General features: G+C 52.5%; 1 protein-coding gene across 3 annotated transcripts in view; it reads left to right on the top strand.

The window, feature by feature from the left end:
* Positions 1 to 13176, top strand: part of LOC147718587 (transcriptional regulator Kaiso-like) — a 368583-nt gene that overhangs the window by 330894 nt on the left and 24513 nt on the right. The gene's annotated exons all lie outside the window — the stretch shown is intronic.

Here is a 13176-nt window from a genome sequence, read left to right as displayed (position 1 = left end):
ACGTTTGTCTTGCTCACTGGATGGAATTCAAGCTAATGATTACACCCCACCACTTCTAATGGTCACTAGCTACCACTCTGGCCCGCACCCATGCAAGGTGGCAATCTTTATCAGGTTACTCCTCACGAGCGATATGGATTTTATGTCTGATATGGGATTTCCTGAGCGGTTTTGGAAAAGGCACAATTCTGTGCAACACAACTGTTGCCAGTTCAAGAACGAAAGGAATTTGCACTGTCTTATTACTATCCTGGTACACAAGGTAGGCCACCAGGTAGAGAACACAATATGATTCACAGGCACAATAAATTCAAAGACTGATGACTTCAAAAGCATCTGAAAGCCACTGTTGCATCAGAGATGTACCACCACCACCTAAAGGAGTGAGTAGAGTGTTCACCCTTTGATAACTAGTAAAACTAATGTGGAACAAGCACACATAAAACGCATAAATGTTCGATAAAATTATCAAAACATGCGTTTCCTAAGGAGCAAACCACCTCAAATCTGTGTACATCAACTCTTGCTAAGAGGATCGATAATCATGCTAAAAAACACAAACACATTACACATGTTAATGTTTTATAGATAAAGAAAATCCATTGGAAAACAGCACAATAAAAAGTCCCTGGTGTCTAGTTGAAGGCACCAGGTGATCGTGTCCGACAAGGTGATCGTGTCCCACTGCAATCACCTGATGCTGTATCAAAGGGGAGAGGTACTTCTGCAAAGCTAGAGAACACAGCTTTTCCGCTATACCTCAACTGCCACACCATGCCTTATAAACATGGAGTATTAGGCTCCTTAGTTCCCATCTGGAAGGGGAATGAAAAAGAAGAGTCCTAAGCCACCGACCTGGATCCCAGATGATTCCAATGGAGTAGCAACGCTAGTTTCCAAATCCTCCCGAAACTTGCCCTCTGTTTACAGGAGGAGATACTGCTCCAGGGGCAAATCCCAGGGGGAAGGGAGTTGGGGTCAAGAGAGCATGTAGAGTCAAAGATGCTGCTGCTTGTTCACTTAACAGCAGCATGCATTCACACCAGTCTGATGAATGGTATTGGCAGATATGGTGCCTATAGCAAACAAATAATAAGGCTTTGGTCTAGCATTAACTCTATCTCTTAAGCTATCACCTCAGGAAAGCTTTTCAAATCTCAACCAACCTTTAGATTTGTTGTTGTTTTTTTTTAGTTAGATTGTCCGTAGAGGCTCCATTATCAAAATGTTCGAAACTGTAGTGAGTATGAATTCTATGTCAGGACCGGAGGCTCTGATTATGCTTTTCTTTCTACGCTTTATTCTATAACACAAATTACAGCAGTCAGAAAAGCACTGTAGTACGTTTTTTGTATTTCAACGTAATCAAAAAACATGAAGAGAAAACAATGGAGTCCTCAAAATACAACTCCCAACAATCCAACGGGGGGATGTGTTATCTTCGTCTTTTCACAGTGTCAGTGTTGTATAGTAAGGGCGTCCATCTTATGTAATCCCTCTCTTTCTTCGCTGCTTCGCAGCAAGTTCAGTTCATTTTGCTATCTCTCTTATGGTGAATGTTTGTCTGAGTTTCCTTTAAGGTTCGGGGTAAAGCAGGGAATTGCTGTCAAATGCTGAGGGGAACACGTGTGTTTCGCATTTTATTGCGGTTTTAAAATCCAGATTCTCCTCACGGCCGCAAGAGCGTTTCCTCGCTCCTTACGTGGCTGGCCCACTTGTGGCAGTGCTTGCCGCCCGCCAAGGGGAGCTCTCGCGTCTCGCTGGTCCCGCGGCGCCGTTCTTCAATCGAGGAGCCGCGCTGTGTGAGCCGCATCGCCGGAGCCTGTTCCCTTGCCGCCACACCACAAACGCCCTTCGGGGTCTGTATTGCCTCACAAAATGTATTCTATTGCCCTCTGGGGTCCGTATTTGCAGGGGTTTCTCCTCCGTGGAATCGCCTGCAGGCAAGTCTTGCATAAGTTCTTTTGCTGGCATTTTTTTTAGCACGCCGGGTGGTGTAGCCGCCTGGTCAGTCTCTCTGAAGGCTTGCACGCTCGGGCTGAATGCAGCCCCCGGCGGCCCTGTCCGCGACAAAGGACCTGGCAGTCCAGAGGTCTGCCGATATATAACCCAGGTGCAGCCTGCCTTAACATTGTGTGGGAACCTTGCATTCCCGGGCTTGTGGAGAGTCCACCTCCCCTGATTAGTTTCCTCGAGTGTTCTCCCTCAGTGTCAGAATGGAGAGTAATTATTATGAGGAGGAGGAGGCTACTCAATACCTCCCGCTAGAGGATGATTTTTTTGAGGCGGTTGACAGTTCCATCTTCAAGTGTGTCAATGAGGTGGTGGCCCCCATGGAGGAACGCCTTTCCAACCGCATTGTTGTAGAATGCGCAAAGTTGGCGCAGGCTCACCTCTGAACACTTACCCCCACTCCAACCCAGTTACCAGAAGGGGGTCCCCCACCGCCTAAGAATGTATGTGGCGAAGGTGGCTCGGAAGGGGCGCAGGGGTCGACAAGCAAGTCTTTGAGCTCTTTAAGAGCGCCTTCCTGGCCGCTTCCACCGCCGGAGACTTCAGTTTCCAAGGCACCTGGTTCCCCATCTAATGTTGGAGGTTCCCCGACAGATACTGATGTCGAGGTGTATTCGTGTTCTTGGCGTCCGGCCAGTTCCACGGTCACATTACCACCGGATGACACAGGTATGCTGGATCCGGATGAGATCGTTTATCCGCGTTCTGCAGCCTCGGCACCTGGGATAAGGTGGCCAAGTTTGTGGCGGGACGCCTCCACAAGCCACTTGAGAAGGAAGCAAGAGGGTGTCTCAGGGCAAAGTGTCCACGACCCACGTTAGAGGGTAAGGTAGACCTAACCCCAGAGCTAGATTCGAAAATGGCTACCTTCCTGGCCAGATATATGAAAGATCCCCGCAAGGGAATTGATCGTTCCTGGTGTTCCTGTCAGGATAAACTCCTGGACGCCATAGGCCCTATGACGAAAATCCTGGATATGGCGGAGGAGGCGAAAGTGACCGGTTCCACCATATCTCCCGAAATCCTGTTGAATTATGTGCAGAGGGCTATACTTTTTATGGGAAACGCCAACTGTGCCCTGTCGACAGAACACTGGCATTCTCTGCTCATAAAGCTTAACCTGAAATTGGGCGACTTGGCCTCTTTGGAGGTAGGCGTGGTGGCTCAAGGGGGCCTGTTCGGGGACCCCTTCGTAAATTCGTAGCCAATTTCAAGTCTTTGGACAAGGCCCAGTCCAACATCAAAAGGGTCTTCCAGACTCGTTTCTCCCAAGGGGCCGGTTACACCAACTTTTACCCCACCAGGGGACAACGCTTCTGAGGCTGCGGCTTCAAGAACAACACCGGTGGTGGCCAGTCGGGCGGTAAGTGTCATGCCTGCAGAGCAAGTGTGTATTGTGGGGGGAACATCCTTTACAACGCAACTTTTACCACGCAGTGCCTTTACGACGTAACTTTTACAACGCAAACCATTACAACGCATTGCGCGGGGGGGCGCTCTAGGATAGGAAATAGGTTTAATTTACTATCCAACACCTTCCCTACTATCCACGGGGACTGGAGTTGGAATAGTAAATTAAACTATTCACTATCCAGCGCCCCAAAGCACTATGCGTTGTAAAGGCATGCGTGGTAAAAGTATGCTTTGTAACGTCATACATCCGTATTGGGGGACATCTGGCAGCCTTCCAGGATGCTTGGGCGAAGCTTACGTCAGATGCTTGGGTCCTACAGACCATCAGGTGTGCTCCTTCCGCACGATTGGATGGTCAGGTTGGACCTCAAAGACGCCTATCTGGTGGTTCCTATCCACCCTCCCCATCAACAGTTTCTCCAGTTTCTTTGGAAGGGTCAAGTTTACAAATACACCGCCCTTCAATTCGGGCTTTCATCTGCACCATGGTGCTTCACAAAGGTGCTTCACCCCTTGGTAGGGTTTTTGATGAGTCAAGGTGTTCGGATGATAGTGTACTTAGACGACGTCCTTCTCATGGCTCAGTGTCCCCAGAAGTTGACAACTCAGTTGCACCTTACGGTGTCCCTCTTGGAGGGTCTGGGGTCTGTCATCAACGGGACAAAGTCGGTACTTTCCACGACTCAGAGTCTGGTTTTTCTCGGTTTCGTCGTGGACTCTATCCATTCCTCTTTGTCTGCCTTCTCGCAAGATGGCCAAGATCCAGCACGTTTTGAGGCAGACCATCTCCAAAACCCATACCTCGCTCAGCTAGATTGCCCGGGTGGTAGGTCTCCTCTCCTCCATTCGGGCAATCTTTCCGGGGCCCCTTCTTATCGCGCCTTGCAGCGCCTCAAAGCGCACCACCTTAGGAGAGGTCTATCGTACGATCAAACAGTTCCCCTATCGGAGGAAGCAAAGGTGAAGATGTCATGGTGGTTGACGCACATTGAGGCCTGGAATTGTCGGGCGATCTTCGGGTGAGCTCCGGACCTGGTAATAGAGTCGGACGCCAGCAGGTCCAGATGGGGCGCCTGTTGCAGAGCATTCTCCACAGGCGGCAGTTGATCGTTAGAGGAGCAGAAGTTGCATATCAACTGCTTGGAGCTCCTGGCGGATTCATTCGCTGTCCGCTGTTGGACCAGGGACCAAGCGAGTTTGTGTGTGTTGCTAAAGATGGACAACGTCTCAGCGGTCCGTTACGTTAACTGCCTGGGGGGGCCTCGTTCCCGGGCCTTAGCAGACCTCTCAAAGGAGTTTTGGGAGTATTGCTTGGCTTAAAGAGTCTCCGTGACGGCGGAGTACCTCCCAGGTCAGGCCAATCAAGTGGCGGATTGGCACTCCCGGCATCTGAAGGATTCTAGCCTGTGGAAGCTGGATGTTCCAGTCTTCAGGTGGTTGAACGACCTCTGTGGTCTGTTCTCTGTGGACCTTTTTGTGTCCCATCTCGACTGTCAGCTCCAGCGTTTCTTCAGTTGGAGGCCCGACCCCCTAGCGGAGGCCACGGCCGCTTTCCTCCAGGACTGTATTCAGGAGAGGGGTTATGTGTTCCCACCTTTCTCGATGGTGGTGAGGACGGAAGCCTGGATCCGGCACCTGGGGGTGATGGTGGCGCCGTGTTGGAGGTCTCAAGTTTGGTTTCCAGTTCTTCAGGAACTTTCTTGGGATTCCCCAAGGCTCTCTCTGCCTCATGTCATCGAGGTTTTCCGGAGACGTTGGTCTCTCCCAAGCCTTTCGGGATCGGCTCAGACACTCTTGTCAAAGGCCTGTGCAGATAGTACATCAAAACACTATCGGTCTGCATGGACTAAGTGGATGCGTTGGTGTCTTTGACAGGACTTGGAGCCTGTGGTCACTGGCTTCGTTCCCATTCTAAACTTTCTGTCAGAATTGTCAATGGACAGTTTAGCGTACCGATCTATTAATGCGATACGTTTCGCAATCTCTGCAGCTGATTGTCCTGTAGACGAGGCCCCAATTGGGGAGCATCCGTTCGTCTGTCAGCTTCTGCGGGGTATTCGCCTGTCACTACCCCCAGAGCCACGATATTCGGTTCTCTGGGATGTCAATTTGGTCTTGAACCTTTTCTTGTCTTGGCAACCCAATAAGTATCTTTCCTTGAAGGAGCTTTCGGCTAGGTTGGCCATGCTATTATGTCTGGTTTCCTGTTGCAGGGTTTCTCACGTCCGAGCTTTGGACATTACTGCAAGGGTCTTCTCCCCAGATGGGGTTACTTTTATGGTGGGTCGCTGTACTAAGTCGGCATCAAGAACAATTGCATACCCAGCTTTTACAGATGTTCCCAAACTGTGTGTGGTGGATTGCCTTAAAACATATGAGGACATGGCTCTTGAATTTCGCCCTCCGGCGAGCAGCAACTTCTTATTGCACTAAGAAAACTGCACAAAGCAGTCTCTTCTCCCACTATAGCCAGGTGGGTGCGATGGGTCATGCAGGAGGCGGGCATTGATACAAAACTGTTTGGAGCTCATTCGGCTAGGGGCGCGATGGCCTCTAAGGCTTTTTCTCTAGGAGCCCGGTTGGAGGACCTTATGCGTGCAGCGGATTGTTCTCCGCTTCCACCTTTAAGAGGTTCTACTTCAAACCTGTGGTGGAGGTAGCTCAGTTGGTGGTAAGTAAGCTTTGAACTAGCATAATCAGAGCCTCCGGTCCTGACATAGAATCGAAATTTGCCTAGCATAGTAACAGTAAGTTTCACTTCTATTAAGGACACAGAGGCGAGGATTATCCCACCGGGAGCACCTGCCTGGTGTGAACCCACCCGGACTTGAGTAAGTAATCTCTTTTTCGATAAGTTTATGACTTGCTAGGGTCGGATTTGGTTTTGCAGGTGTTCATAGATACATAATAACACTGGAGTTGGTCTTGTAGATTCTCAAGTGGTGGTTTTCTTTTTAGGGAATGACGGTTCAAAACAGGACCAGTAATCGAATGGCCTACTCGTGCGAAGAAGCCCTTTCTATACAACACTGACACTGTGAAAGGTCTAAGATAACACATCCCCTGTTACATTGTTGGGAGTTGTAGTTTGCGGACTCCATTGTTTTCTCTTCATGTTTTTTTATTATGTTGAAATACAAAAAACATACTTCAGTGCTTTTCTGGCTGCTGTAATTTGTTTTATAGAATAAAGAGTGGAAAGAAAAACATAATCCTCGCCTCCGTGTCCTTAATAGAATTGAAACTTACCGTTACTATGCTTGGCAAATTTCGATTCAGCAACAAACTCACAAGCAAGTTTGGACAGGGTTAGCTTCACCCAAGTCCTCTCTGGCAGATCCCTGCCAACTGTAGGAAGCTGGCTTTGTATATACTATACCAAAATGAGGTATTGTATGCACAGTGTCCAGTGGAACCCCTAAGGTAGGCAGAGGTGAAAGTAGATAGCACCTTACTCTCTATTTGTGGTAGTGTGGGCGAGCAGTAACGCTTTACCAGAGGGTAGTGTTGAGCATTTCTTTACACACTCAAAGACTAAACTCAGACCAATTTTGTTTGGATAAAAATAATGTTATTTTATTTCTAGAACCAAGCCGAGCCTGGCACAGGTAATTGGAATAAATGCTTTGCAAAATCTTGTGCGATGTTTACAATTGAATACCAGGTCAAATGCAGTGGATTTAAATACAGGTAAGTAAGAATGTAGAAATTACTTTTGAGTTACTTTTTCTACCCCGTGTGATATGCCTAGATATCACACTAGGACATCTAGAGAAAAGGTAAGTAAAATCAGTTTTGCACAGTTTTACCTTTTCTGGTTTTCATTCAAATCAACTCCACACAGAACAATTTTCAAGGTAAAACAGTTAATGTATTCTTATGGAGAGGAATGAAGTTATTGATTACCAGGTAAGTATTCCGTCTTTGGGGTTGAGTTTCTGGGGTCAGAACAAGGGTTCCCCCTCGGTCGAGGGTGCACTCTCAAAGCACCCTCAGCGGCACTAGGGCAGCTGTGTGCAGAGTCCTGAGGCCGAATGTTATCCAATTGGGGATAGGGGGCCTCCGGTTGGATACTGCTTACCAGCAGGCCACAAGTTTGTGGGAGCAAAGCGCTTGGTGTTAGGCTCAGGGCAAAGGGGAATCTGAGTTAGCACCCAAAGTACACCTGCAGCGGCACAGGGACGGCTGGGTGAAGGGTGCTGGTTTGGCGTTGGGTGCCCTGTTGATTTCAATGGGGATTCTCCAGTTTCAAATAAGACTGCAGGCTCGGGGCTGAGATCTTCTGGAGGTGACCACAGGTGGGAGAGGTAAGGTGTGATGCCTGGGGATGCTGGGACACCATTGGTTGGGCCACCCAAAACTGTAGGACTTCAGGTGCAGGGGTGTCGTTAGGCATCGGGTTTTCTTACCAGCTCTGGTCAGGTCGGGGGGATCCTCCAGATAGAGGCTGCAGGCTTTGCTGGGAGATTCGAGGCAAGTCCGAGATCACAAGATCTCTAGTCTGGATCGCCGAGGAGACCTCCTTGTGGTGTTGGGCCACTCAAACTCAGACTCAGGCAGTGGACGTCGGGTGGAGAGTGGTACAGACTCGCGGATTTTGCCAGAGCCAGAGTCTACGGGTGAGCAAATCTGGTGCTCGAGGGAGACAGTCTTTTCTGTGGAAGGCTGGGCTGGTCCTCTGGGTTCTTGAGGTTGCTGGCTGCAGGATACACCGGGATTTTGCTTCTGCAGGTTCGAGGTGGGGACAGGCCAGTAGGGTTGGGGGAAAGTCAGTGGGCGTCCTCCTCTTCTTAGCTTTGGCATGGCTCTTTGGTCCTTTTTTTCTTCTTGGTCGGTTCTTGTCTGAGGAGGCGAGGTTTGGGGTGGCCACATAATATTAGATTGACGGGCATTACAGGTAGGTAAGGGTTGGGACCAATGAGTCCTTTCCTTGGGGTGGGTGCAGCCCCTATTATGCCACTCCCGCGCCGCACGGCCACCAGCTGCTGCGTGTGCCCCATCGCCTTGCCCTCTGCCTCGCTGCCTGCCTCGCTGCCGGTTCTCTCGGCTGTTGTTTGTTTTGGATTTTTTTCTTGTTTTGTTCGACACTTGTGCCTGTTTTTCCTGTCAGTTTCTGCCCGTGTTAACGCTGTTTTTTTTTCGCTTCTGCGCCTGGCTTTTAATCTTTTTTCTTGCCCGTGGTAGTGTTTTCCTTCCTGTTTGCCCGCCTACCTCGCCGCCCTCCACCTTCCCTCCCCGCTCCCGCCACCACCGCTGACCCCGCCCCTTTTTTCTTTCTGTTCCCTCCCCGCTCCCGCCTCCCAGCTGCTCCGCGCACTTCGCCTTAAATGGCGACCGTGCGAACGCGCAGTGGTCACGCGCAGCGGGCGCGCCGATTGTGCGCCGAAGGCGCGCCAAAGTTAAGCCCGTCTACGCCCGTCCGTGCCTGGACCGCGCCCAGTGCCAGGACCCCTGGCCCTCGAGGACCCCGACCGACCCGCCTGACGTACACCGCCGCCGCCCTCATCGCACTCAACACCGGCCGAGTCCCGGGATGCTGCAGAGCCACCCCACGACGCATCCACGGACCCTTCAGCTGCAACACCTGCAAGTTCACCTGCATCAGGACCTGCCCGACACCAGCACCCGCCAAGCCGAGCACCAGCAGCAACCACCTCAAGTGCATCCTGCTCAACACCCGCTCCGTCCACAGACACGCCATCGAACTCCGGAACCTCCTCGACACCACAGCCCCCGACGTTGCCTTCATCACGGAGACCTGGATGAACGCCTCCTCAGCGCCCGACATCGCCATCGCAATCCCTGAAGGTTACAAGATCACCCGGAAGGACCGCAACACCAACCAGGTGGGAGGAGGCATCGCCATCATCCACAAGAACACCATCCGCATCACGACCAGCACCGACAACACCCCACCCTCCGCCGAACACCTGCACTTCCAGATCCACACCGACCCGAAGACCATCCTCAGAGGCACCCTGATCTACCGACCTCCGGGACCACGCACTCAATTCAGCGAGGACATCGCCGACTTCGTCAGCCCGCACGCCCTCCCCTCCGCTGACTACATCCTCCTGGAGGACTTCAATTTCCACCTGGAGAACAACAACGACTGCAACACCAGCACCCTGCTCGACAACCTCGCCAACCTTGGACTCAAGCAGCTGGTGTCCACCCCCACCCACCTCGCCGGACACACACTCGACGCCATCTTCTCATCCAGCAGAGACATCACCTTCAGCCACGCCACAGAACTCCACTGGACAGACCACAGATGCATCCACTTCACCTTCAGAAGAACGACGACCCACCACCACCAGCAACAGGTCGCCCGAAGAAGCTGGAACAAGATCACAGCCGACCAGCTCGCCGCCTCCCTGAGCCAGCACCCTCCGGCCAGCTCAGCGAACCCCAGCCAGGCCGCCGACAACCTCACGAAGTGGATTCGCAACTGCGCAGACGAACTCGCCCCACTGAGGACCCCGCCCAGCAGACCCGGCAGTAAGAGAGCCCCATGGTTCACCGACGAACTCAAGAGCTCCAAGAAGGACTGCCGAGCCCTCGAGAAAGCCTGGAGAAGGGAACCCACGCCGGACAACAGGACCACCCTCAAGCTCGCCACCCGGAAACACCACCAACTGATCCGCATCGCCAAGAAAACAGCTTTCAAAAACCGACTAGACAACAACGCACACAACTGCAAGGAACTCTTCAACATCATGAAAGAGCTCTCCAACCCCAACGCCGGAAACAACGACATCACCCCTTCGCAAGACCTCTGCAACTCCCTCGCTTCCTACTTCCACAACAAGATCGCGGACATACACGACAGCCTCAGCACTCAACCGACGCACTCCACGACCGCAGGACCTCCACCCACCACCACCCTCCGCGCCTGGACCCCGGTCAACACCGAAGACACCGTCCACACGATGAACTCCGTCCACTCCGGATCTCCGACCGACCCCTGCCCTCACCACGTCTTCAACAAAGCCGACGTTGTCATCGCACCCCACCTGCGGGACATCATCAACACCTCATTCGACACCGCCACCTTCCCCGAGAGCTGGAAGCACACCGAACTCAGCGCTCTACTGAAGAAACCTACAGCAGATCCCACCGAACTCAAGAATTACCGCCCCATCTCGCTCCTCCCGTTTCCAGCCAAAGTCATCGAGAAGACCATCAACAAACAGCTGGCCGCCTTCCTCGAGACGAATGGATCCCTCGACCCATCACAGTCCGGTTTCCGTGCCAACCACAGCACCGAGACCGCCCTCATCGCCGCCACCGACGACATCCGAGCCCTGATGGACAACGGGGAAACAGCGGCCCTCATCCTCCTAGACCTCTCCGCGGCTTTCGACACGGTCTGCCACCGCACCCTAGTGCAGCGCCTCAGCAACGTCGGAATCCAGGAGAAGGCGCTGGAATGGATCGTCTCCTTTCTCGACGGAAGAACACAAAGAGTCCGCCTACCACCGTACAAGTCAGAGGCCACCAAAGTCATCTGCGGCGTCCCTCAAGGATCCTCACTGAGCCCGACTCTCTTCAACGTCTACATGAGCCCCCTCGTGGCCATCGCACGCCAACACAACCTCAACATAATCTCCTACGCCGACGACACCCAGCTGATCCTCTCCCTGACCAACGACCCCGCCACCGCCAGAGCCAACCTGCACGAAGGGATGAGAGAGGTAGCCGAGTGGATGACGACGAGCCGCCTGAAACTGAACTCAGATAAGACGGAGGTCCTCGTCCTGGGCTCCTCGCCCTCCGCCTGGGACGACTCCTGGTGGCCCCCCGCCCTGGGCACCGCACCCAAACCGACGGACCACGCACGCAACCTGGGTTTCATCTTGGACTCCTCCCTCTCCATGACCAGGCAAGTCAACGCCGTCTCCTCGTCATGCTTCAACATCCTGCGCATGCTGCGGAAGATCTTCTGGTGGATCTCCACAGAGACCAGGAAGACCGTCACCCAGGCCCTCGTCACCAGCCGACTGGACTACGGCAACGCACTCTATGCCGGAACCACCGCCAAGATCCAGAAGAGGCTCCAGCGCATCCAGAACGCCTCAGCCAGACTCATCCTCGACATCCCACGACACAGCCACATCTCCGGACACCTAAGAGACCTGCACTGGCTCCCGGTCAACAAGAGAATCACCTTCCGCCTCCTTACCCACGCACACAAAGCTCTCCACGACCAAGGCCCGAGCTACCTCAACAACCGAATCAACTTCTACGCTCCCAAACGCCACCTCCGATCCGCCAGCCACGCCCTCGCCGCCGTCCCACGCATCCGCAGAGCCACCACAGGAGGAAGGTCCTTCTCCTACCTGGCCGCCAAGACCTGGAACTCCCTCCCGGCCGACCTGCGCCTGACCCAAGACCACCTCTCCTTCAGGAAGAAGCTCAAGACCTGGCTGTTCGAGCAGTAGCGGCACCCCCACCCCCCCCCCCACCCCCCCAAAGCACCTCGAGACCCTACGGGTAGGTAGCGCGCTCTATAAATGTCTTTGATTGATTGATTGATTGATCCTCTGGTGGTAGGGGGCACATGCCTCACTCTGTTTGGTTAGGGCCCCCAATCTGCAAGATGGCAGGGACTGAGAATTGTGCTTCACCTCGCCTCCCCCACCTGAGGGGTGGGGTTGGCAAAGGTGGGAACACCTCTCTTCCTCACTTGGTTTCCCCACCGATTCTCCCTCCCAAAGTGGGGGTCGGAACTGGTGGGGGGCCAGTTACTGAAAGCAGCAACAAGCCTGGGGAACCAGTTACTGAAAGCAGCAAAAAGCCAGGGAAGCTCACATAAGTGGCAAGCCTTTGAAGCTTTACTTGTGAATCCTGCCCATCCTGGGGGAGGAGGCTTGGCATCTCGTCCCAGGATGTGCATTGTTTCAGACTCCCCGAGAGCAGCAGGCTCTCGACCCAGGGGTTCAGAAACCTGTGGCAGGCTGCCACTCAGCCTGGGTACTAGTGTTAGGTCGTTTTTCAGGGGGCATCTCTAGGTTGCCCCCTATGTGCATTTTTCATTAAATTCCACACTGGCATCAGTGTGTATTTAATGTGCTGAGGAGTTTGATACTTAAACGTCCTAATTTTCAGTAAAGCCATTATGGTACTGTGGAGTACGTAATGACAGACGCCCAGCACCATATACTCTTAATGGCATTACTGCACTTACAATGTCTAAGACTTGACTTAGACACTGTAGGGGTACAGGGCTCATGCACCTGTACCCTTACCACTGGTATAGTGTACCCAACTAGAGGGGTGGCTGACCTATGCTAGGGCAGTGGGTTGTAGGCATGGCACACAGGGATGTGTGCCATGTCAACTCTTCACTTTTTCCTGTACCAAAACATGCATCCTGCAAAGGCAGTGTGTGTAAAGGTATAGGGCCTCTAAGGGTGGCACAATAAGTGCTGCAGTCCTTAGAGGCCTTCCCTGGCCACTGTGCCCTGAGTACCTGTGGTACCATTTACAAGGGACTGATCTGTGGCAAAAGAGTGGCAATTGGGTTTTGTTTTCAATGCAGTTTAGGGAAAGAACATAAGCCACGGGTACCTGTTTGGCAGGACCCCAGGGCACACTCGAAGTACATCAACAGTTCAGCAAAAAGTGGGGGCAATCTTGCATGAAGGTATGTAGAAGGTGAACAAAAACTCTTGTGACCTTTGTTTGCAGCACAATGTTTCAACTGAGCTCAGCGTGTAGTATAATCAAGTCTATTAATGCAACCTT

Source organism: Lissotriton vulgaris, chromosome 4_1, assembly GCF_964263255.1.
Source record: "Lissotriton vulgaris chromosome 4_1, aLisVul1.2, whole genome shotgun sequence".
In the NCBI taxonomy this organism is placed as follows: domain Eukaryota; kingdom Metazoa; phylum Chordata; class Amphibia; order Caudata; family Salamandridae; genus Lissotriton; species Lissotriton vulgaris.
Note: the sequence above shows the minus strand (reverse complement) of the source record. Positions and strands in the feature narration are given on the sequence as shown.